Below are 26,814 nucleotides of genomic sequence, written 5' to 3'. Positions count from 1 at the left end.
TTAATCCTTAGGCTGCTTGATATCGTCTAGAAATGACTTCTCCATAGTGTAAAATGCATGAATTCTGTTCCAGGAAGAAAGAAAATACTCCATTAAGTTCAAGGGTTTTTTTTTTTTCCTATTTAGTGCCCTAATAAGCATAAAAAAAGGGAAATGGACCCACTACTAAACTTTATAAATTATTATTCATCCTCTAAATTGTTATATATGCAGTAATGGGATAGTAGAGGGAGTAGGATTCATTCATCTTTTTTTTTTTAAATGCATTTTGTGAATACGTTGCCAAAGGAAACGATGGATTCACTAAATACATTTTCCATCCTTTGGGATTGTAAATTTAGTTAGGGAAACGACCAAGTTCATTCCGGATACTTTCATGATCTTTTCCCTATTTTCTAAGATCTTTTTGGCCAACCTGTTGAAGAAATCGCCCACAATGGAATCGCCAAAATAAGTTACAATCATGGATTCATACACAGCTCTAAAGCCCCTTGATAATGACCATGCATGATTCCCGAACGCATCACCCACCAGTACTTTGATGGTTTCGAGATGGCTTATTTTAAAGGAACCTTCTTTCTCGATTATGTGCCTTAATTCTTGCTCTGAAGGTTCATACAGTGGAACGTTGAAACTATCGAACTAGGTTTCCTCAATGAGTCCCTGTACCAACCACAATTCAAAAGTGTTTGGATGGACAGTTTTTTATAAGAACTCTACCCGTAAATATTTTGAATACGTTCTCTAATCAATTTTTTATCTCATTTATGGTCTTTCCATGGAGAGCACTACAATAAATATTTTCTAACAATATCCCAGAACAATTATTCTAGGAGCAGAAAATGATAATAAATAAAATTAAAGAGCATTTTAACTGTGACTTTAGTAGTAAACAAATTAGAAAATTTGCCTGTTCTTGATTCAATCATTGATGTTGTGCAGGATTTTTTTTGGTGAGATGGTTTGGAAAATATGCACTCTTCATCAGTCAGTCCATTAGTTAAATAATTATTTTATACACCGTGAGCAAAAGTAAATTTAATTAGAAAAGTCATGAATAAATCAGGTATCACGTAAATTTAACCAAAGACTTGACAATTTCGAAGTCTAAAGCTAAATTTTCAGACTTAGGCATAATCCAAGCTCAGACATAGTCATTTATTGATTCCCAAAAAAAAAAAAAAGAAACAGTAGTTGATCGAGTAATATGAGATTGATTATCTGAATTTTCTCTATAGATCATCGATTTAGAAAGAAATAAATGGAGTTACCTCTATAACCATGTATGTCATTCAGAGTCATTGCAAGTAAGTCAAGGGCGTTGTAAGCGTCATGCCGATGATGATTATCCGATAGCATGGTAAGAAATAACCGTCCATTTGGCATCAGTTCTATGGAACGCATCCTCAGAAAGTTGGTAAAATCATTGGCGAATTTGTCCAGATATGCACGACGGACTTCGGGAGGACTTGTCTTCCCTATGTGAATATTTCCTTTGTTGATTGGCAAGCCCTTCTCATTCACTAATCCCCAAGGAACCTGAAATTAATGAATGTGATGCATAAACAAGTTACCTTTGCATTATTTCTTGAGTGGAATTATCGGAGGAAAGTTATGAGCGGGGAGAATGCTAGTTAGTGGATTGTTGTCAGCATTCATATGTGGTTGATTAATGTTTGATAGTTGGCAAATTATATTGTGAGAGTTTTAGTTTTATTGTCACAAAAATTTTTGTTAAAATGATAAAGTTATCCTTTTAAGGTCTAGATCACAAATGGACTTAGAGAAAAGTTAATTTGACATGTGTTGAGTGTGTTTTTGTATCTCATATCGGGATTTTTATAAAAGAAGTATCTCCTCTTGATAGTAATAAATATAGTGGACTTAATTGAGTTTAATTGTGTTAAGAGTACCGGTCCAAGTGACATATGTACCAATCTAAGAGAGTTTTAGGAGGTCCACACCCCAATCTAAGAGAGGTTTTGGTTTGGCATCAAATTAAAAGAGCAAGTCATGGGCCTTTGGGCCATTAAACATTTGATGTTATTTAGACTCTTTTGTATTTTCAATTTTAGGTGCCTTTTGAGTTTAGGAATTATTTCCTAAAATTTTCTACTCTCTTTTTTGTACTCTCTTTCTGTTATAATAAATCTGCTACCCCTTCGCCCGTGAACGTAGATCAATTTGACCAAACCACGTAAAATTCTGGATGTCTCTGTTTGATTTATTTATTTTGTTATTATCATTATTGAGTTGCCAAGAATCCTATTATTCTTGTTCGTCAATTTCCTAGAACCAAACCTAACAAATTAGTATCAGAACTTCAGATTTTGAGTCATGGTCAAATTTTGGATTCTTGATAAAAAATAATAGTTTTTGGGTACTACAGAGAATGAAGAAAAAATTTTGGTTGGAGTTCAATTGGGTTTTGGAGAAGAGTTATTTGACCCGTTGAAACTCGTTGTGGGTTTTGAGAAGAAGGTGGAGTAAGATTACTATGTTCGTGGTTTTTTGCCTGTTGGGATCTATTGAACTTTTGTGAGTTTTGGCCTGTTGGGACCTGTTGAGTCTTTTGCATCTTGGTTCGTTAGTGGCTCGTTGGGAGTTTTGTGGTTCATTGAGATCCATTGGGATTTTTATGGAGAAGGTGGAGTTTGTTTGCAATTTGTCTATTATTTACCGATGTTGGATACACGTTAAGGTGGAGATTTATTGAATGTGTCTTTGTATCCCATATCGCGATTTTTATAAAGAAGTAGCTACTCTTGATAGTTATAAATATAGTGGATTTAAATGAGTTTAATTATGCTAAGGGTACCAACCCAAGTGCCACATGCACCAATCCAAGAGAGTTTTACGGGGGCCACATCCCAATCTAAGAGAGATTTTGGTTTAGCATCAAATTAAAAGAGCAAGTCATGGGTTTTTGGGCTATTAAGCATTTAGTACTATTTAAACTCTTTTGTGTTTTTAGTTTTAGGTGCCTTTTGGGTTTAGACATTATTTTATAAGATTTTGTACTCTTTTTCTGTTATAGTAAATTTGCTACCCCTTCACCCGTGAACGTAGGTTAATTTGACCGAACAACATAAAATTCTGGGTGTCTTTGTTTGATTTATTTGTTTTGTTATTGTCATTATTGAATTGTCAAAAACCCTATTATTCTCTTTGATCAATTTTGGGGACTAGACCTAACAAATTGGTATCAGAACTTTAGATTTTGGGTCATGGTCAAATTTTGGGTCCTTGATGACAATAATAGTTTTTGGGTGTTATAGAGAATGAAGAAAAAAATTTTTGTTGGAGTTCAGTTGGATTTTGGAGAAGAGTTATTTGACCCGTTGGAACTCATTAAAGGTTTTGAGAAGAAGATGGAGCAAGATTACTATGTTCATGATTTTTGCCCGTTGGGATCTGCTGAACCTTTTGTGAGTTTTGACCTGTTGGGACCTGTTGAGCCTTTTGCATCTTGATTCGTTGGTGGCTCATTGTGGTTCGTTGGGATTTTTGTGGTTCATTGAGATCCATTGGGACTTTTATAGAGAAGGTGGAGTTTGCTTGCTATTTGTCTATTATTTACCAATGTTAGATACACGTCAAGGTGGAGATTTATTGAGTGTGTCTTTGTATCTCACATCAGAATTTTTATAAAAAAGTATCTCCTCTTGATAATTATAAATATAGTGGATTTAAGTGAGTTTAATTGTACTAAGGGTATCAGCCCAAGTGCCATATGCACCAGTCCAAGAGAGTTTTAGAAGGCCCACACCCCAGTCTAAGAGAGGTTTTGGTTTGGTATCAAATTAAAAGAGCAAGTCATGGGTCTTTGAACCATTAAACATTTAGTACTATTTAGACTTTTTTGTATTTTCAGTTTTAGGTGCCTTTTGGGTCTAGAAATTATTTCCAAAGATTTTGTACTTTGTCTTTTATACTTTTTTTCTGTTATAGTAAATCTATTACCCCTTCGCCCGTGGACGTAGGTCAATTTGATCGAACCACGTAAAATTTTTGGTGTCTCTGTTTGATTTATTTGTTTTATTATTGTCATTATTGAGTTGTCAAGAACCTTACTAATTCTCCTTGGTCAATTTTCTAGGATTAGACCTAACAACATGTTATCAAAAAATTGTTGTGTAAATAAGATTGTGGCAACGACATTTGTTGAACATTAAAGTTGATTTTTTTGAGACTAATGAAGAGCAATTAGTTTATCATTTATCATTGTTACTTTCTTGTAGAGTCTAGAATTATCTTTTAGTTTATTGATGTCATTTAGTTGTTAGTTGATATTAATTATGAGAGGTTCCTATCCTTATGTATACATAATCGTATCTGATGTGACTAAGACAATAAGAGGAGTTGTTTTCTTGTGTGATTACAGTTCATTCTAAACTATTTTTTCATAGCTTATTACTGGTCCTGGGCTAGTGTACTTTGTTCTACACCATTTTCTACATGGTATTAGAGCTTCAAGGGTGATTGCTATCTCTGTCTTGTCCCTTGGTGAAGAAGATCAACTGGGACGATGGACTCTGCATGTCGTTTTAATAGACTGGGAATGGAGTTGCTGAATCAATTCAATTACAAAATATGGAGGTCTTGCATGGAATCCTATTTGGTTAGTGAAGATCTGTGGGACGTGGTTGGTGGTGATAAAACTAAGCCATCAGAATCTAATGAACAAAATGCTGAAGCGGTTAAGAAATGGAGAAGTTTGAATGGCAAGGCTGAGTTTGCTCTAAAAAGATCTATCTCTCATGGTCTCTTTGAGTATATTATCAAGGGCAAGTCTACAAATGAGATTTGGGAAACTCTCAATCAGCTATACAACAAAAAGGATGTAAATCGGCTGCAAATGCTAAGGAATAAGTTGGCAAATGCAACACAAGGTGAACTCTCAGTTTCTTAGTTCTTTGTCAAGATAAAAAACCTGTGTTCAGATCCAGATGAGCCGATCTCTGAAGCACGGTTAAAACGCCATATTGTTCGAGGCTTGAAACCAGATACACTCCTTTTATTACATCTATTCAAGGATGGGCACAACAACCATCTTTGGAAGAGTTGGAGAACTAACAATGGTATAGAATTCACTTCTGATGATTTCTTTCTTTTTGTCGGCAACTTGGAATAAGAAGGCAGCTCTCTTGTGTAGAAACCCCACAGCAAAATGGAGTCACTGAAAGAAAAATTCAACATATTACTAAGACTTGCAAGAACTGGTTACATGCTAAGAATTTGCCTAAATTTTTATGGACCAAAGGTATGATATGTGCAACATATGTCATTAATCATGCCTCTCAGTCCAACCAATATGAGATCTCCATATAAGTTGATATACGGAGAGAAGCCTAGCGTCAAACACTTTAAAGTGTTTGGTTCAATCTGCTATGTTCATGTTCTAGATTCCAAAAGGAGCAAACTTGATTCCAAAGCAAAGAAGTGCATTTTTATAGGGTATGATGATAGAAAGAAAGGTTGGAAATGCATAGATCCTAAAAATCACAAGTTTACCGTTTCCAGAGATGTTGTGTTTGATGAGATATCGAGCTACTACACTCTAAAAGGGACCACTTCAGATTAGAATCTTCATGTACCAGATACAACTATCTAGCCTATGTTAGTTGAAGCTTCAAATGGTTCTTCTAGTCTTCAAGGTTCCATGTCATGTGAAAGGGGGAGCATAAGTTATTAAAATGAGACTAAGCAATCTCTTCAAGATGCTTCTTCAAAGCAATCATCATAATTAGTAAATCAAAGGCCAAGGAGAAGTATCATTAAACCAGCCCGTTATCAAGATGAAAACTTTATTACTACTTACTCATGTTATTTTGCAGGACCAATGGATGAAGATGAACCGTCAGGCAATGAAGAGGCCAAGGATTCAAAGGATTGAGAGCTTGCTATGGATGAAGAAATGAAAGCATTAATGAAAAATGAAACTTGGGATCTTGTCCCAAGGACTAGAAATGTACACCCTAACATATGTAAATGGGTTTATAAGCTGAAAAGGAGAGCAGATGGCAGCATAGACAGGTTCAAAGCAAGGCTGGTTGCTCGTGGCTTTTCTCAAAAACACGGTGAAGATTTTGAGGAAACTTTTAGTCCTATGGCAAAAATGACATCATTTCGACTTCTAATCTCCTTGGCAACGTCTCAAGGGAGGAAACTATGGTAACTTGATGTGAAAAATGCATTTCTATATAATGAGCAGGATAAACACATTTACATGGAATAACCAACAGATTACATCTCTAAGACCCATTTTGACTTTGTTTGCAAACTCAAAAAGGCATTTTACGGACTAAAACAAACTCTAAGAGCCTAGTATAGAAAGATTGTTGAATATTTGCATTTTTGTGGTTATATTGCTAGCCATTCTAATTCTAGTTTATTTATTTAAAATTCTGGAGATCTGCATGCATATGGTGGTATTGTTGTATGTGGATGGCATGATAATAACAGGAAATGATGGAAAAGAAGTAGCAAATCTAAGAGCTAAACTTTCAACGAAATTTGAAATCTGCTAAGAAGCTTGTTGACAGATTTAGAATGAAGACTAGCAAGAAATTTTCTACCTATCTTGATGCAAATTGACGGGCGCAGGATATATATCTAACATTAAACTCATCCTAATCAAATTTTACATTTATAATTCCTAAATACCCCACACGCGATTTATCGCAAGTATACGAATCGTGAGCGAGTATAGGGTATTAAGGGTCGATCCCACAGGAAAAATTGCAATTACCGGTGTTTTTCGAATTCCTTTATTTCCTAGACTACCATAAACATATAAAAGTAATGAAAATAACACTAGAAAACTCCTAGAGGTATGAAATTCCTTACTGCTCTTGCAAATGAGATTACCGGTTAAGTGAATGCTATTATCTTACCTAGTTATGGTATAATTTCCTAATATATGTGAAACCTACTCTCGTAGTGAATCAACTATACTTGTAATTAAGCCATACCTACTCTCGTAGTTATGAAATTAACTACAAATTCATTTCTTCTATGAAATTACATAAAATAAGTCACATAAGCCATATAAGTGCACCTCTACTTTCGTGAGTGAACTCCCTATGTTTATCACTTCCTTGAATTAGTGTTAGATTCCAATTCTCATTGCAAATTTAACACATTAGATAATCACAATTAATGACCAGTTAATTATGATTAGAATATCAAAAGTGTTAAATAACTTGCTCAAAATAATATACCAAATAATCAAATAAACATCACTAACAAAATATAGAAAGTTCATCCATACTCTAGGCATTAACTTTAGAAATACACAATAAACATAAAATCCTGAACTTGCATAATAACCATATTTAAGAATCCAATACAAAAGATAAAGAGTTTGAGAACAGATAACCCATATCACTTAAGCATCAACTCCTCCTTTTTCATCTCCATTTTCATCCTAATCTAGCCATTATACAAAAATGGATGAACTGCACTTACTACACCACCCTACACTAAGAAAATGGAAGAACTACATTTCTGCACTCTTCAAGCTTTCTCCCGTATGATAATGTAAGACCTCCCCGAATGTCTCTGCATATAAACTAATGAAAAGCTCCTCTCCTCACCAGTCCAAATTTTCTGCTATGATTCTCCAAATCTCCTTTTGTTAAGATAGTAAAAAACAATGGCTTTTTGACTTGGAACTTTGGCTATACCTCTTCCTTATGTCTTCTAAAGCATGTGCAGCCGAATTCCCTTACCAAGAATAGCTGGAAAGTGGTGTAAACATAAAAGAAATAGCTGAGCAAATTGCAGAATTTCGGCTACAAAACGCGACTTGACAAAACGCGGCTTTAAGCTACGTTTTGATGACTCGCGTTTTCAACTCTGTGTTTTTGGCCTCACTTCAGCTACAATTTTCTCTATGATTGCGGCTGAACTAGCTTTTGTACAAAACACGAAAGTTGTAACCCTTTGAATTATCTTTACAATGCTTCAAGAATCATCCAAATCGGAGCTTTGTAGACTGAGATATGATTGAAGTACTATCACCTAGTCAAACCCCTATTTTCAACTTTGGACAGCAGTGTTGAATTTTGGTATTTCGACCTTTTGACTGAGAAAACGGCTGAATTGGATTCTGATGTTTTCATACCAAATTTAGATCCATCTCTTAGTTTCAAAATGGTATAAATATCACCTCAATTCAATATGTGTAGCTCCAGATATAGTCGAAATACAAAAATGTGTCAAAGTTGTTTTCACTTGCATTTCTTCAATTCACTTCATTTCTTCTTAATCACTTAAATTCATCACCAATTATATACTTTTCTCCTCAATTGACATCCTTTGGTGATTGAATCATTAATCCTGCATGAAAATGAAGTTTTTACCATTAAAATCAATAGAAATGCAATGTTAGCCACTTTAACATAAAATGTAGATTTTTACCAAAACCTTAGTTATTTTAGTTATAAAACTAAATAATCAAATCAAAATTAACTAATAAAATGCACTTAAAAATACATAAAATAAACCCTTATCAAATATCTCCACACTTGAACCATTGCTTGTCCTCAAGCAATTAGAAATACAAACCAACAATGATTCAACATTTTTGAAGATAAACATATGTGCTCAAATCAACTTCATTTTCTCGAATCAAGGTAAATAACTATTATGCAATCTTTTGTTAATTCTCAAGTAATCATAATATCAAGTAAAAGAGAGCCAATTATACCACCATTATAACAAATTCAAATCGATTTTTCATCCTTACCCAATTTCATAAGCAAGCAGCTCATATGGTCAATAATAATGCTTCCTAAACTCATGATCATCTTTTTATTCTAATCAAAAAGATATTTATTCATATAACATATCTAAATATTACCTAAGACGTGAGAATACCTTTTGACGCGAGGATCGATCTTTTTAGATGAAGATCACCGGTTATTCAACACTTCACATACTTAAGTTGCTTTACATACTCTTAATTCAAGTACCGTTTTACGTAAAAGTCGACATTTGCAGATGAAGACTCCCGGTTACTAAGTACAAGAATCATTGGAGTAGAACAAATCTTATTTTCTTTTTTCTTCTTTTTTTTCATTTTCTCTTTTTTTCTTTTTTTTTATTTAACAGCAAAGATAATAATAATTTTCTCAAAAGAATAATCATGAGAAGAGTATTGCACTTATTGACCATATTTATCACTTAACTTATAAAATCAAATAAAGAGAAGAAATTTCATTAAATATGCAAAAAAATAGGCATAATTTTCTCCACTTTAAAAGATATACTTTCCTACAAATGCAAAATTATAATTACATAATAGTCATTTCCAAGTTAAATGAGAAAAGAAGTATCCAAATCATATATATTTATCTCAAATGTAGAAGGAATTTGAACTATTAATGGTAAGGAACTTGTTACCCCTTAGATAAATTGAAAAAAATTTGAAACATTTTTTGGGCAACTTTGCAATTTTGGACAAGAAAAATTTTGAATTTTAACACAAGTCCAATATTTGCAACTAATAAGTCAATCACATACAATGTATATAATCTCAATTCTCCCCCCACACTTAACATGCACATTGTCCTCAATGTGTAAAAAGGGAAACCAAGATAAAAAAAAGTAATATTCCCCTATTGTTGCGATTGAATATGAACTTCAAGATCCGTTGTCCGTGTATCTTCAATGCTTCATGAGTTCCATTGGATAACCATTAGTTATATAAACCTAAAAATGGAAAATGAGAAACAAAAGTGATAACAAAGATTTAATAAACAAAATAGTGATCTGTAACTTCAAACCTTTGTTTTGGTGATGCACCTATATAAAATATACAATAAACTACTCAAGATACAAGAAAATATATGAGGAAAAGAAGAAAAAGAGAATCAAGGAACCTGCATTTTTCTTAAAAAAAACGTGCTCAGAAAACGCGACTCATCAAAACGCGTCATCAAGCTGCGTGTTGTGAAGTCGCGTTTCTTCACAAAAGTTGCAGCATCAAAACGCGACTATAATTGAAGGCTCATTTCTGGTTTCTGAATAGGCTGAAAAACGCGACTTGGTAGAAAACACGACTTCCTGTCGCGTTTTGAAAGCGCGTTTTCTTTGATGCCGATACAGAATTGAAAACGCGGTTTGTTCACAATGCGACAGCAAGGCGCGTTTTTGAGCCAAACGCGTTTTCTTTTGCAATTTTTTGCAAAAATCTAACTTTTGAAAAATTACAAATGGTACCCCAATTTTTCAAAATGCATCATAGATTATTTGTTTGCTAAAATACTCAATGCATGCACATGTATAATGATCAAAACATGCATTTTAATCCCTTCTAAAGTATCAAAAACAACAATTACTCAAATCGAGGGATTGAGTTCCTTGATTAAATTTCGCCTTTTTCACCTCATTTGGTCACTTTTGTTTTCATCTCTAGTACCTAAAAATGAAAAATAATGAAATAACTCAAACATGTAATTTAAACATAAAATCATACCAAAATAACATAAAATACTAAAACATTGGGTTGTCTCCCAACAGGCGCTTTTGTTTATAGTTGTTGGCTCGACTATTAAATCTCATTTTTCAAGGAGGTTTGGTTAAAGAATAATCCACCATTTTAGGTCGTGGTGGATCATTAAATGGTGGCTTTATAGCAAAAGTCACATGTTCTAATGATATGAGAGATGGAAGTGACTTACCTATTCCAAATGTTTCATAGATATTGCATTGAATATGTGACGGGTATTTTGCATACGTACAAGTTAAAAAACCGAATTACACCCGTTCACTGCAAGTATACAGATCAACTAGTAGTTTAGGGTATATATCGGGTCGATCCCACAGGGAAGAGTGAACAATTACCGGTATTACTAAAGTTTCTTTATTATTTAGACTATCAATTAATGATAAGAAATTTAACCTACTGCACTTATACAAGAAATTAACAAATAAAAGCTCCTTAGGTTGTGGTATCCCTAACTACTCATGCAAGTGCTATATTTGGATCATTGAGTACTACATCTAGGCTAATTATGGTGTAATTTCCTTATGCATTTGAATCCTACTTTCGTAGTGAATCAATTATACTTATAACTAATCCATACCTATTCTCATGGTTATGAAATTAGCTACAAGTTCATTTTTTCAGTGAAATTACATGAAATGAATCACTAAAAACCACATAGGTGCACCTCTACTTTCGTGAGTGTACTCCCTATGTTTAGCACTTCTTGAACTAGTGTTAATCTCAATTTTCATTGCAGAAATAACACCTTAGATAATCACAATTAATGGTACCATATTAATCATGATTTAAAGAGCTAAAGTGCTAAATAACTTGCTCAAATCATAGCAGTCAAATAGCCAAATAATAAGCACTAACAATCATAGAAAGTTCAACCAAACCCAAGGTATAAACTTTAAAGACACATAAATAACATAAATTCCGGAACTTGTATATTAACTATATTTAAGAATCCAATACAAAAGATAAAGAGTTGGAGAAGAGATAACCCATGTCACTTGAGTTTCAACTTCTCTTTCTTCATCTCCATTTTCATCCTAATCTAGCCATTATACAAGAATGGATGAACTACACTTACTACACTATCCTACACTAAGGAAATGGAAGAACTACATTTCTGCACTCTTCAAGCTTCTCCCGTATCATTCTGCATCCTCCAATGTCTCTGCATATAAGCTGATGAAAAGTCCTTCCCTTACCAGTCAAAAAATTCTGCTATGACTCTCCACTTTGATTCTCCAAATCTGAATTTGTTAAGGGAGTCAAAAATAATGGCTTTTGACTTGGAACCTTGGCTATATCTCTTCCTTATGTCTTCTGAAGCATGTGCAGCCTACGTTTTCTCTCCAACTCTAGCTGGAAAGTAGTGTGAAGATGAGAAAAATGGCTGAGCAAATTACAGAAATTCGGCTGCCATACACGTTTTTACTTTTGACCTCACTTCAACTGCATTTTTCTCCATGATGAAGGCCGAACTGGCTTTTGTGCAAAACACAAAAGTTGTAGCCCTTTGAATTAGAGTTCTAATGCTTCAAGAATCATCTAATTTGGAGATCGGTGGACGGAGATATGGTCAAAATACCATAGACTGGTCAATTCTGGGCTTCAGCTTTCGACCATCCAGATAAGTTTCTGTGTTTCGATCTTTTGACCAAGAAAACGGCTGAATTGGACTTTGATGTCTTCATACCAAATGTAGATATATCTCTTAGCTTCAAAATGGTACCAAGGTCACCTTGATCCGATCATTGTAGCTCCTGATATAGTCAAAATACGAAAATGTGTCTGAGTTGTCAAAGCTGACTTTTCTTGATTTTTGTCCTCAAATTGCATTTCTTCCTTTTACACTTCATATTTTATTTTCACTACTTTAATCCATCTTCAATCATCCAAATATCTTCTCAATGCACTTCATTTGATGATTGAATCATTAAACCTACAAAATATGAAGGTTTTACCATAAAAATCCATAAAATGCAATGTTTAGCCATTTTAACATAAAATGTAGTTTTTTACCAAAACCTTAGTTATTTTAGTTATAATACTAAATAATCAAACCAAAATTAACTAATAAAACACACTAAAAATACGTAAAATAAACTCTTATCAAATACCCCCACACTTGAACCATTGCTTGTCCTCAAGCAATAAGAAATACAAACCAACAATGATCAAAATTTGAAAATAAACATATGTAGCATTTCAACTTCATTTCCTCAAAACAAAGTAAATAACTATTATGCAATCATTCAATAACCTCAAGTACTCATAATATCAAGTAAAGGAGAGCCAATTATACCATAATTATAACAAGTTTAATTCAATTTCTCATCATTTCCCAATTTCACAAGCAAGCAATTCATATGGTCAATAATAATTCCTAAACTCATGATCATCTCTTTATTCTACTTAAAAGGATATTTATTCATATAACGTAGCTAAATATTACTTAAGATGTGAGAATGACTTTTGACGCGAGAATCGACATTTTTAGATGAAGATCACCGGTTACTCAACACTTCACATACTCAAGTTACTTTGCATACTCTTAATTCAAGTACCGTTTTACGCGAAAGTCGACATTTGTAGATGAAGACTCCCGGTTACTAAGTACAAGAATCATTGGAGTAGAATAAATCTTTTTTTTTCTTCTTTTTTTTTCATTTTCTCTTTTATTTTCTCTTTTTTTTTTAATAGCAAAAAAATAATCATGAGAAGAGTATTGCACTTATTGACCATATTTATCACTTAACTATATAAAATCAAGTAAAGAAAAGAAATTTCATTAAATATGCAAAAAAATAGGCATAATTTTCTCCACTTCACAAGATATATTTTCCTACAAATGCAAAATTATAATCACATAATAGTCATTTCCAAGTTAAATGAGAAAAGAAGTTTCCAAATCATATATATTTATCTCAAATGTAGAAGGAATTTGAACTACTAATGGTATGGAACTTTGTTATCCCTTTGGATGAAATTTAAAATTTAAAATTTTTGGGGCAAATTTGCAATTTTGGACAAGATGTTAGAAAAAATTTGAATTTTAACACAAGTCCAATATTTTCAACTAATAAGTCAATCACATACAATATATATAATCTCAATTCTCCCCCCACACTTAACATGCACATTGTCCTCAATGTGTAAAAAGGAAAATGAAAATAAAGAAAAATAATACTCCCCTATTGTTGTGATTGAATATGAAGCTTCAAGGTATGTTGTTCACCGGTCTTCATCGCTTCATGAGTTCCATTTGGTAACCATTAGTGATATAAACCTAAAAATGGAAAATGAGAAACAAAAGTGATAACAAAGGCTTAAGAAAACAAAATGGGGATCCGTAACTTCAAGCCCTTGTTTTCGTGATGTACCTATAAAAAATACACAATAAGCAACTGAAGGTACAAGAAAATATATGAGGAAAAGAAGAAAAAGAGAATCAAGGAAGCTGCATTTTTTTAAAAAAAAGTGCTTAGAAAACGTGACTCATCAAAACGCGCCACCAAGCCGCGTTTTATGAAGTCGCGTTTCTTCACATATCTTGCAGGATCGAAAACGCGGCTATGCTTAAAAACGCGACTTAATGTCGCGTTTCTGAAGGCGCGTTTTCGATTTTTGATCAGGCTTTAAAACGCGACTTCCTTAAAAACGCGCCTTCTAGTCGCGTTTTGAAAGCGCGTTTTCTTTTCTGCAGGCGCAGAATTGAAAACGCGATTCGCTGAATACGCGACTTTATGGTGCGTTTTCTTAAAAAATGCGTTTTCTGCTGTGAAATTTAGCAGAAATTCAACTTTTGAATAATTACAAATGATACCCCAATTTCTCAAAATGCATCATAGATCATTTGTTTGCTAAAATACTCAATGCATGCACATGTAAAATGATCAAAACATGCATTTTAACCCCTTGTAACGAATCAAAAACAACAATTACTCAAATCGAGGGGTTGAGTTCCTTGATCAAACTTCGCCTTTTTCACCTCATTTGGTCACTTTTGCTTTCATTTCCAATACCTATAAATGAAAAATAACAAAATAACTCAAACACATACTTTCAACATAAAATCACACAAAAATAATATAAATAACCAAAACATTGGGTTGCCTCCCAATAAGCGCTTTTATTTATAGTCGTTGGCTCGACTATTAAACCTCATTTTTCAAGGAGGCTTGGTTAAAGAATAATCCACCATTTTAGGTCGTGGTGGATCATTAAAAGGTGACTTTATAGCAAAAGTCACATGTTCTAATGATGTGAGAGATGGAAGTGGCTTACCTATTCCAAGTGTTTCATGAATATTACCTTGAAAATACACCACTTGAGAACTTACCAACAGGGATGCCATGAGAGTATCTTGGGCAGCAATACCCTTAGAACCTATACTTTCAATGCACTCCTCAAGAGGGGTGAAAAATAAGTAATTAAAACTCACCTCTTGAGGCTCAAAGTTAGTTCCAAAGATATTATCATGTGAAATGGATATTTGCTCATTAAAACACACTTGAGATTCATCATTTTCATCAAAATGCAACCCATTTTCACATACAACATTCCCACCATTCATGCTAGGATCATTTTGCAAATTATTAGAGGAAATAACTTCACACAATACATGTAATTGATCTTGTATTCTACCAAAGTGAGAAGCCAATTCATCTATCCTTTCCTCAATCCTATCAAAACGGTCGGAAGTCACATTAGCTAATTTTTCTATAGCTAACTCCCAAGATGGCTTAGAATCATTAGCTACCATTTCAATTGCCAACTCCCAAGATGGTTTTGATTCATATTGGACACATTCAGGTTGGTAATTATAAAAATATGAAGAATCACTATAAGTACCATGATTATCCCAACCATAAGCATTAGCACTATATCGATCAAAACAAGGATTGTAATGCTCTAATTCATCATAATAATCCACATTTTGTGCTTGCATACATGTATTAGTAGCATGATAACCTCCACACAAGTCACAAATCACATGATAAGAATTAAAAGCATTAACATTCCTTCTCTGCTCAATTTCATGCATCATGGTGTCCATTTGAACTTGTAACTTAATTACATCAAATTTTGCCTTTAAGCACCTTAAACCATCTTCAAAAGACATACATTCAGTAAATTCTTGGTTACCTCTGTTGAAGGAGCTTTGCACTTGGTAACCATCCCTTGCCAATCTTCCACTTCTCAAGCATTGTCCTCCAAATTGTCCTACCCTTCTCATCACCTAAAATTGCTTTTAAACAACTTAAGAGCAAAATTAGTAAGAAGAATAGGTGATAAAACACATACACATATAAAACACAGAAAATAACATTCACAGTATAACTAATAATATGTCTAAACTAATAAAGTTACTCTTCACACCGATATTGCCAAATCTTCCCCGGCAACGGCGCCAAAAACTTGACGGGTATTTTGCATACGTACAAGTTAAAAAACCGAATTACACCCGTTCACTGCAAGTATACAGATCAACTAGTAGTTTAGGGTATATATCGGGTCGATCCCACAGGGAAGAGTGAACAATTACCGGTATTACTAAAGTTTCTTTATTATTTAGACTATCAATTAATGATAAGAAATTTAACCTACTGCACTTATACAAGAAATTAACAAATAAAAGCTCCTTAGGTTGTGGTATCCCTAACTACTCATGCAAGTGCTATATTTGGATCATTGAGTACTACATCTAGGCTAATTATGGTGTAATTTCCTTATGCATTTGAATCCTACTTTCGTAGTGAATCAATTATACTTATAACTAATCCATACCTATTCTCATGGTTATGAAATTAGCTACAAGTTCATTTTTTCAGTGAAATTACATGAAATGAATCACTAAAAACCACATAGGTGCACCTCTACTTTCGTGAGTGTACTCCCTATGTTTAGCACTTCTTGAACTAGTGTTAATCTCAATTTTCATTGCAGAAATAACACCTTAGATAATCACAATTAATGGTACCATATTAATCATGATTTAAAGAGCTAAAGTGCTAAATAACTTGCTCAAATCATAGCAGTCAAATAGCCAAATAATAAGCACTAACAATCATAGAAAGTTCAACCAAACCCAAGGTATAAACTTTAAAGACACATAAATAACATAAATTCCGGAACTTGTATATTAACTATATTTAAGAATCCAATACAAAAGATAAAGAGTTGGAGAAGAGATAACCCATGTCACTTGAGTTTCAACTTCTCTTTCTTCATCTCCATTTTCATCCTAATCTAGCCATTATACAAGAATGGATGAACTACACTTACTACACTATCCTACACTAAGGAAATGGAAGAACTACATTTCTGCACTCTTCAAGCTTCTCCCGTATCATTCTGCATCCTCCAATGTCTCTGCATATAAGCTGATGAAAGTCCTTCCCTTACCAGTCAAAAAATTCTGCTATGACTCTCCACTTTGATTCTCCAAATCTGAATTTGTTAAGGGAGTCAAAAATAATGGCTTTTGACTTGGAACCTTGGCTATATCTCTTCCTTATGTCTTCTGAAGCATGTGCAGCCTACGTTTTCTCTCCAACTCTAGCTGGAAAGTAGTGTGAAGATGAGAAAAATGGCTGAGCAAATTACAGAAATTCGGCTGCCATACACGTTTTTACTTTTGACCTCACTTCAACTGCATTTTTCTCCATGATGAAGGCCGAACTGGCTTTTGTGCAAAACACAAAAGTTGTAGCCCTTTGAATTAGAGTTCTAATGCCTCAAGAATCATCTAATTTGGAGATCGGTGGACGGAGATATGGTCAAAATACCATAGACTGGTCAATTCTGGGCTTCAGCTTTCGACCATCCAGATAAGTTTCTGTGTTTCGACCTTTTGACCAAGAAAACGGCTGAATTGGACTTTGATGTCTTCATACCAAATGTAGATATATCTCTTAGCTTCAAAATGGTACCAAGATCACCTTGATCCGATCATTGTAGCTCCTGATATAGTCAAAATACGAAAATGTGTCTGAGTTGTCAAAGCTGACTTTTCTTGATTTTTGTCCTCAAATTGCATTTCTTCCTTTTACACTTCATATTTTATTTTCACTACTTTAATCCATCTTCAATCATCCAAATATCTTCTCAATGCACTTCATTTGATGATTGAATCATTAAACCTACAAAATATGAAGTTTTTACCATAAAAATCCATAAAATGCAATGTTTAGCCATTTTAACATAAAATGTAGTTTTTTACCAAAACCTTAGTTATTTTAGTTATAATACTAAATAATCAAACTAAAATTAACTAATAAAACACACTAAAAATACGTAAAATAAACTCTTATCAATATGCACCACTTGAGAACTCACCAAAGGGAATGCCATGAGAGTATCTTGGGCAGCAATACCTTTAGAACCTATACCTTCAATACACTCCTCAAGAGGGGTGAAAAATGAGTCATTAAAACTCACATCTTGAGGTTCAAGGTTAGATCCAAAGATATTATCATGTGAAATGGATATTTGCTCATTAAAACACAATTGAGATTCATCATTTTCATCCAAATGCAATCCATTTTCACATACAACATTCTCACCATTCATGCTAGGGTTATTTTTCATATTATTAGAAAAAATAACTTCACACAATGCATGCAATTTCTTTTGTATTCTACCAAAATGAGAAGTCAATTCATCTATTCTTTCCTCAACCCTATCAAAATGGTCAGCAGTTTCATTAGCTAATTTTTCTAAAGCTAACTCCCAAGATGGCTTAGAATTATTAGCTACCATTTCAATTGCCAACTCCCAAGATGATTTTGATTCATATTGGACACATTCAAGTTGGTAATCATAAAAATATGAAGAATTGCTATAAGTACATTGATTATCCGAACCATAGGCAGGAGAATTGCTCCAATTAGCACTATATTGATCAAAACAAGGATTGTAATGCTCTAATTCATCATAATAATCCACATTTTGTGCTTGCATACACGTATTAGTAGTATGATAACCTCCACACAAGTCACAAATCACTTGATAAGAATTAAAAATATTAACATTCCTCCTTTACCAAATTTCATGCATAATTGTGTCCATTTGAACTTGTAACATGATAGCATCAAATTTTGCCTTTAAACACTTTAAACCATTTTCAAAAGACATACCTTCAGTAATTTCTTAAGTACCTCTATTGAATGAGCTTTGCACTTGGTAACCATCCATTGCCAATCTTCCATTTCTCAAGCATTGTCCTCCAAATTGACCTACTCTCCTCATTACCTAAAATTGCTTTCAAACAATTTAAGAGCAAAATTAGTAAGAAGAATAGGTGATTCATACATAAAACACAAAAATAAAAGAAAATAACATTTAATAAACACTAGGCAACTAATAAAATGTCAAAACTAATAAAATTGCTCTTCACACCGATATTGCCAAATCTTCCTCGGCAATGGCGCCAAAACTTGACGGGCGCGGGGTATACATATAACATTAAGTCCATCCCAATCAAATTTTACATTTATAATTGCTAAATACCCCACACGCAATTTATCACAAGTATACAAATCGTGAGCGAGTATAGGGTATTAAGGGTTGATCCCACAGAGAAGATTGCAATTACCGGTGTTTTTCAAATTCCTTTATTATCTAGACTACCATAAACATATAAAAGTAATGAAAATACTACTAGAAAACTCCTAGAGGTATGAAATTCCTTACTGCTCTTGCAAATGAGATTACCGGTTAAGTGAATGCTATTATCTTACCTAGTTATGGTATAATTTCCTAATGTATGTGAAACCTACTCTCGTAGTGAATCAACTATACTTGTAATTAAGCCATACCTACTCTCGTGGTTATGAAATTAACTACAAGTTCATTTCTTCTATGAAATTACATGAAACAAGTCACATAAGCCATATAAGTGCACCTCTACTTTCGTGAGTGAACTCCCTATGTTTATCACTTCCTTGAATTAGTGTTAGATTCCAATTCTCATTGCAAATTTAACACATTAGATAATCACAATTAATGACCAGTTAATTATGATTAAAATATCAAAAGTGATAAATAACTTGCTCAAAATAACATCACCAAATAACCAAATAAACATCACTAACAAAATATAAAAAATTCATCCATACTCTAGGCATTAACTTTAGAAATACACAATAAACATAAAATTCAGAACTTGCATAATAACCATATTTAAGAATCCAATACAAAAGATAAAGAGTTTGAGAAGAGATAACCCATGTCACTTAAGCATCAACTCCTCCTTCTTCATCTCCATTTTCATCATAATCTAGCCATTTTACAAAAATGGATGAACTGCACTTACTACACCACCCTACACTAAGAAAATGGAAGAACTACATTTCTGCACTCTTCAAGCTTTCTCCCGTATGATAATGTCAAACCTCCCAAATGTCTCTGCATATAAACTGATGAAAAGCTCCTCTCCTCACCAGTCCAAATTTTCTACTATGATTCTCCAAATCTCCTTTTGTTAAGATAGTAAAAAACAATGGCTTTTTGACTTGAAACTTTGGCTATACCTCTTCCTTATGTCTTCTGAAGCATGTGCAGCCGAATTCCCTTACCAAGAATAGTTGAAAAGTGGTGTAAACATAAGAGAAATGGCTGAGCAAATTGCAGAATTTCGACTACAAAACGCGATTTGATAAAACGCGGCTTTAAGCCACGTTTTGATGACTCGCGTTTTCAACTCTGTGTTTTTGGCCTCACTTCAGCTACAATGTTCTCTATGATTGAGGCCAAACTAGCTTTTGTACAAAACACAAAAGTTGTAGCTCTTTGAATTAGCTTTACAATGCTTCAAGAATCATCCAAATTGGAGCTTTGTAGACTGAGATATGATTGAAATACTATCACCTGGTCAAACCCCTATTTTCAACTTTGGACAGCAGTGTTGAATTTTGGTATTTCGACCTTTTGACTGAGAAACGGCTGAATTGGATTCTGATGTCTTCATACCAAATTTAGATCTATCTCTTAGCTTCAAAATGATGTAAATATAATCTCAATCCAATATGTGTAGCTCCAGATATAGTCAAAATATGAAAACGTGTCAAAATTGTTTTCACTTGCATTTCTTCAATTCACTTCATTTCTTCTTGATCACTTAAATTCATCACCAATTATCCACTTTTCTCCTCAATTGACATCCTTTGGTGATTGAATCATTAATCCTGCATGAAAATGAAGTTTTTACCATTAAAATCAATAGAAATGCAATGTTAGCCACTTTAACATAAAATGTAGATTTTTACCAAAACCTTAGTTATTTTAGTTATAAAACTAAATAATCAAACCAAAATTAACTAATAAAATGCACTTAAAAATACATAAAATAAACCCTTATCGCAAATGCAAAGATTAAGAGCAAGAAGGGCTCACTTCTTTTGGATCCGCGTCCTTTTCGTGCATTGGTTGGAAATCTTCTTTATTTGACTATATCAAAGCTAGATATCATGTTTTCAGTCAACTTTATAAGTTAGTTCATGCAACCACCACGGAAGCCACATTTAGAAATGGCAAGGAAAATTTTGAAGTACACAAGCACCACATCTGATATGGGATTGCTGTACAAGAATGGAGCTGATTTTTCACTACATAGGTACACAGATGCTGATTTGGGAGGAGATTTGGATGATCATAAATCTACTTCAGCATATGTATATCTGTGTGGTTCAATAGCAGTGTCATGATGTAGTAGGAAACAAGATTCTATTTCACTATCAACAACAAGGACGGAATACAAAGCCACTGCTCTTGCTACTAAAGAATGTGTATGGCCTAGAAGGCTTGTTAAAGATATTTATCTTCCTATTTCTAGACCCACTAAAGTTTTTGGTGACAATCAAAGTGCTATCAAGCTTGCTTCCAATCTAGTTTGTCGTGCAAGAGCCAAACATATTGAATTAAAGCACCATTTCATTGGAGAGAAAATTCTTGATGGTATTATCAAAGTTTTACACATACAAAGTGATAAGAATGTTGCAGATATTTTAACTAAGGCACTTTCTAAGGCAGTTTTTGAGGTGCTTAAGGCCAAACTTGGATTAGTTTCCAAAAAATCACTTTAAGGGGAAGTGTTGAATAATAAAGTTGATTTTTTTAAGACTAATGAAGAGCAATTAGTTTGTCATTTACCATTGTTACTTTTTTGTAGAGTCTAGAATTATCTTTTGGTTTACTGAAGTCATTTAGTTGTTAGTTGGTATTAATTGTGAGGGGTTCATGTCTTTCTGTATATATAATTGTATCTGATGTGAACAAGACAACAACAGGAGTTGTTTTCTTATGTAAATACAGTTCATTCTTAACTATCTTTTTCACAGCTTATTACTAGTCCTGAGTTGGTGTACTATGTTCTACATCATTTTCTATAGCATTAACACTAACCTTGATAGTGCCTACTATTTCTTTTCTTTTCTTTTTTGTCCCTCCCTCCTTTTCTCACACTCTTCTTACTCTCAACTCAGATTTAAGATTCGAAGTGTGAACCTGATAGTGGGGAAAACTCCTCCCTTTACCAATGGGTCATTAATAATACCTACTAATTCTGGTATGCAGTGCAATTTAGTCAATAAATTAGTTGGATCTATAAGTTCTAAATTTGTTGATTTAAGTCATCAAATGAGCAGGTAGAAATTCACCATATATGATCCTTCAATAGAGAGAGAGAGAGAGAGAGAATTCTTTATCTTGCACATCAGCTCAAGGAATTTTTGCGGTCGACAAATTGAAAACCAATTAAAGTTTGAGTCATTCTAATGAATAGCTTATGAGATAAACCCATTTTGGAGAAGCCTTGATTTGTAGATCAAAAACCCTGTGAATCTAGATGCTTTTCTATGAGGGAAAATGCACATTTCATCCCCAATGTTTAAGGTATTAATCAATTTCGTCCCTAAAGTTTCATGCAAAACACATTTCATCCTTATTATTTTGTAATTTTGACCAATTTTGTCCCTAAAGTTTGTATAGAACAATTTCATCCTCATAATTTTATAATTCCTACCAATTAAGGACAATTAAATGATTATTAACTAATTTAGACATAATAACATCACATGTCCCATTAATAATTGTATTATGAATACTTAATTCAATTATTGATTAAATTATAGAAATAACAACGAGTGTTTTTGTGATATGATGTATTTGATACAAAATAAATAGATTGAAAGATAAATAAATGATTGAAAAACATGTATATGATGCAACAAACAAAATTTTGCAAATAAATGACAATCCAAACCATTTGTTCTTTCGCATTAATATTTTTCTCCAATTAGTTGGAATGGGTTTCTTTGACATTTTTCTCCAATTGGCTATAGTAGGGTTGTTTCTTTTGTACTGATTTCATTTTTTTTGGATCTTCAAGTTTGATTGTGATTAAAAAGGGAGTAATGGTGGTTAAAAATTTCTTAGTCTTTTTTGTACAAAAATGAGAAAGTGAATTAAGAAAAGATTTTTGAGTTTTTTGTTGATCCAATATATATTTTTTTAACTAATAGGCATGCCATGGTCAAGTGACGCTATTCCATTCAAATTATTTGACAATCTACCAATTGTCCTCAATTAACCAAATTTAGGAAACTATGAGAATGATATGTGTTTGCGTAAAACTTTAACTATGAAATTAATCAAAATTATAAAATTATAAGAATGAAATGTGTTTTGCATGAAACTTTAGGGATGAAATTGGTTAACACCTTAAACATTAGGGATGAAAATTGCATTTTACCCTTTCTATAATCATCAGCCTTACACTGTTCAGCTTTTATTGTTCTTGGTTAATTGTAGAGATAACCATGTTCTGCCGTCCATACTTTATCCAATGACAACGACTTAGTTTTATCTCATTTTCTTCTGATTATTAATGCTTTAATCATTTTGCAACTTCCAATGCCCCTATACCATGGGAGGTCTCCTACCAGGAATGTTATTGATTGTCGATGGGTAACTTCTAACGTTTCAATCTGGTTCAAACTCAAGTCAACCAATGCTACAATTCTGGACAGGCTGGACGGTTGAGTAGGACCGGGTTTGGATTCATTTTGCTCATTTTGAGTTCTTTTTGTGGGTGAAATCAGAATAATACTTGTGATATATTGAAAAAGGGTTAATGGCAAAATGTACCCTTGAACTATCTTTAATTTGTAAGTTGCATCCTAAAGTCAAAACTATGGTTTGTGTTTATCAGTCTTTTACTTGCTGCCAATTTGCATCACTTTCCTTTTATTCCTCTTTTTTCTTTCAAAAAGAACAGCAACTGTAAGAAGCCTTTTTCTTTTTAGTTTTCCCTTTGGAAAAAAGTATCAGCAATAGTCACACAAATTCCAATTTTTTTCCTAGAGAAAAAATAAAACATCTAAAAAGATAAGGCATTGCATGAAAGAAAATGAGGAATAGAAGGATCTGTTGATAAAGGGTTGAAAGAACATTACAGCCACATGGATGCTCTCCTCAAGTTCTAGCTCCAATGGGCGATTTGCGGCTCCATTCTAGTCTCGCTGGTTAGTTAAAAATTGATGAACGTAAACTCTTGTTTTGACTTATCAACTTGTTAAAAAGCCAAGAGCATAAAGGACAGATAAGATGTTTTAATTTTCTGGACACTTGGTAATTTCTGATGAAGGGGGCAAAAGGAATAGAGAGAAAATTGCGACAGTGCATTTGATATGGGAATTTGGCGATTGATGAAATTTGTAGAAATAGGATTTGAGAAAACTAGTGGAGAGAGGAGAGACAAAATGTTAAAGAAAATATTATGGAATTTTGGGTTTTAAACAGTTCCTAGCAGGATAAAAATGTTATCACAACATTTTTTTATGTTGGCTTATATTTGATTAGAGTAAGGTGCCAAAAATTGATCCATCAAGGTGGTCAAATGCTAAAACTCAGTTGTATACGAGGCAAGTCACAAACTAATAATAGTTGAGGGGGTATTTTGCAATTAACCCTATGTATGAGTGTTCAACTTTGAAAATTTTTTAAACTAACAAAAAAAAAACGAAAGAAAAACTAGTTAACCCAAGCGGTTCAACTGGCTGAACCAATCAACCTATTTATCGGGTTAATGGTTAACCGGTCCACTCACAGAGCAGGTTTCCAAAATATTGCTCGCAAGTACTTTTTATCATTCTAAGCCAGTATTACAAAGTCGACAGATATCAATATCTACTATGACTGCATGACATGTAAACACAAACTGTAGAGGATCAACTTTCTGTAGAGGGTACAATTTCTAAAGATTGTATAAGATAGGAATCTTTTTTTTTTTTTTAATTTTATCGACTATCCTCAAAATAAAATTGCAAAAGTATTCCAATTATGTGTGCCAGTTTAATTAGATACATAACCTTTATGTTAATACTGCACTTTTTTATTATAGCTGCATAAAAACTGAGTCCTGACGTTTGAAAACTACGCACCTGAGAGAGCCAGTGGAGACTAAAAGATGAATGTATAAAATGGATGGAATGGTCTGGAAAAAGTCTACCATAGAAGGAGCCAGGCATAGCAGCAATGAAGCATGATCCTGATTGACGCCCATATTTCTCAAGATTATCATAAAACAGTGGCAATGACTTGAAAATGGAGTTGAAATCATTGGACTCAAGATCATTCAAGAAAACTTGAATTTAGGGTAGCCCATAATTCATGTTACGGGATTCACTGTCAATGAGCTCTATAATCTCCTTGACGGAAGCCAAAGTATTTGGCCCTGATGCACATCCCAAATCTCCTACTATTATGCACTCTTTTGAGGGTAAATTCAGTCGACAAAACTGTTGCATGCTTTTTTCAAGTGCATGCTTTGCCTTCTTTGATACTAGACTCTGAAAGATTGAATTTTGGAGAAATTAGAGACTTCGATTCATACCAGATGTAGAGTAGAGAAATAATCTCCGGCTTGGACACTTACCTGAATTGATGAATTCTTGGCATAGCTTGCATTGTCTTCCCCTCCTTTCATGTGAAGAACTGTTCTAACATCCATCTTTCCTGTTATCCGCGAAACAATTTGAGCATATTCTTTATTTATTGAACTGTTCTAACGTGAAAGTTGGGAAATTCAACCATACGTGCGTCTTCATTTTTGACTATTTCTTTATATGTCCTTGAGCATCTTTCATGTGGTGGCAACCGCGTCATATGGCAGTTTAGATGCTTCTATCACATGACAGGTTCCTATTTGAATATTAGATGGAGCCATAAATTTAGATGTAAGCCAAATATGGTTATGTTTTAACAATGATTTTAAAAGTCATTGCCAGAGGGATTGGGTTGGATGGTCAGTTGGAAGGACTTATAAATAGCAGATTGTAGATTCAAGACCTTCCATTTAAAAGAAAAAATATATATATCGTTGCCAGGGCTTGCTCTAGGCCGAGGCATTCATGGGTCACTCAACATGGCCAGGGCACTCAAAAATATATCATTGCCAGGGCACTCAACGTGCAACGAGGCATTCATGGGTCAGTTCACTGGGCCTATCATCCTTTCATGTGAAGAACTTGTCTAACATCCATCTTTCCTGTTATTGGCGAAAGAATTTCAGCATACTCTTTATTTATTGATTGTCTTGCTATGTTATATACAAGAAAGTTCGGAAATTCAAACCATATGCGCATCTTTGTTTTTGACTATTTGTTTATAGAGTAAAAAACCTAGTCGGTCCTCAAAGTATTAATGTTGTACACTTTTAACCTTTCAACTGTTATTGGTATACTTATAGTCCTCTTACTTCTAAAAGCATACATTTCAAGTCCTTCTGTAAATTTCAATCATTTTTCCTAATGGAATCCACTTCAAAATGACATAATTTTATACATCTTTACTCCTTCAATCATGTAGAATCACCATTGCAACTAGGGCTGCAAACGAGCCGAGCCGAGTCGAGCTTTGAGCTAATCGAGCCGAGTTTCGACTAAATTTTACCAAGCTCGAGCTCGACGCGCCGGCAATTTTCAAGCTCGAGCTCGACTCGAATCAAGTCGAGCCGAGCTCGAGCTCAAAAAAAATAAAAAATAATTATTTTATTTTTTAAAAAATAAATAAAATAATATTTTTTTCTTAATAAATAATAAAATATTAAGGATATATACGTAATTTTACTATGAAAATAAAAAATAAAAAATATATATATAATATACGCAATTTTATTATTAAATAAAAATAAAAATAAAAAATATATATATATACTCAAGCTCGCGAGCCGGCTCGCGAGCTAACGAACTTAATATTCTGAGCTCAAATTCGAGCTCGAGTTTGACTCGAGCCGCTCGCGAGCC

The 26,814-nt window shown here is 33.5% G+C and overlaps 1 pseudogene; it reads right to left on the bottom strand.

Annotated features, from left to right (window-relative positions):
• Positions 1–25,520, bottom strand: LOC140007064 (probable caffeine synthase MTL3; annotated as a pseudogene).
• Positions 25,521–26,814: the final 1,294 nt, after the last annotated feature.

The sequence above is a fragment of the Coffea arabica genome, chromosome 5e, assembly GCF_036785885.1.
Source record: "Coffea arabica cultivar ET-39 chromosome 5e, Coffea Arabica ET-39 HiFi, whole genome shotgun sequence".
NCBI classification, from domain to species: domain Eukaryota; kingdom Viridiplantae; phylum Streptophyta; class Magnoliopsida; order Gentianales; family Rubiaceae; genus Coffea; species Coffea arabica.
The sequence above is the reverse complement of the archived record's forward strand: the minus strand, read 5'-3'. Positions and strand labels throughout refer to the sequence as shown.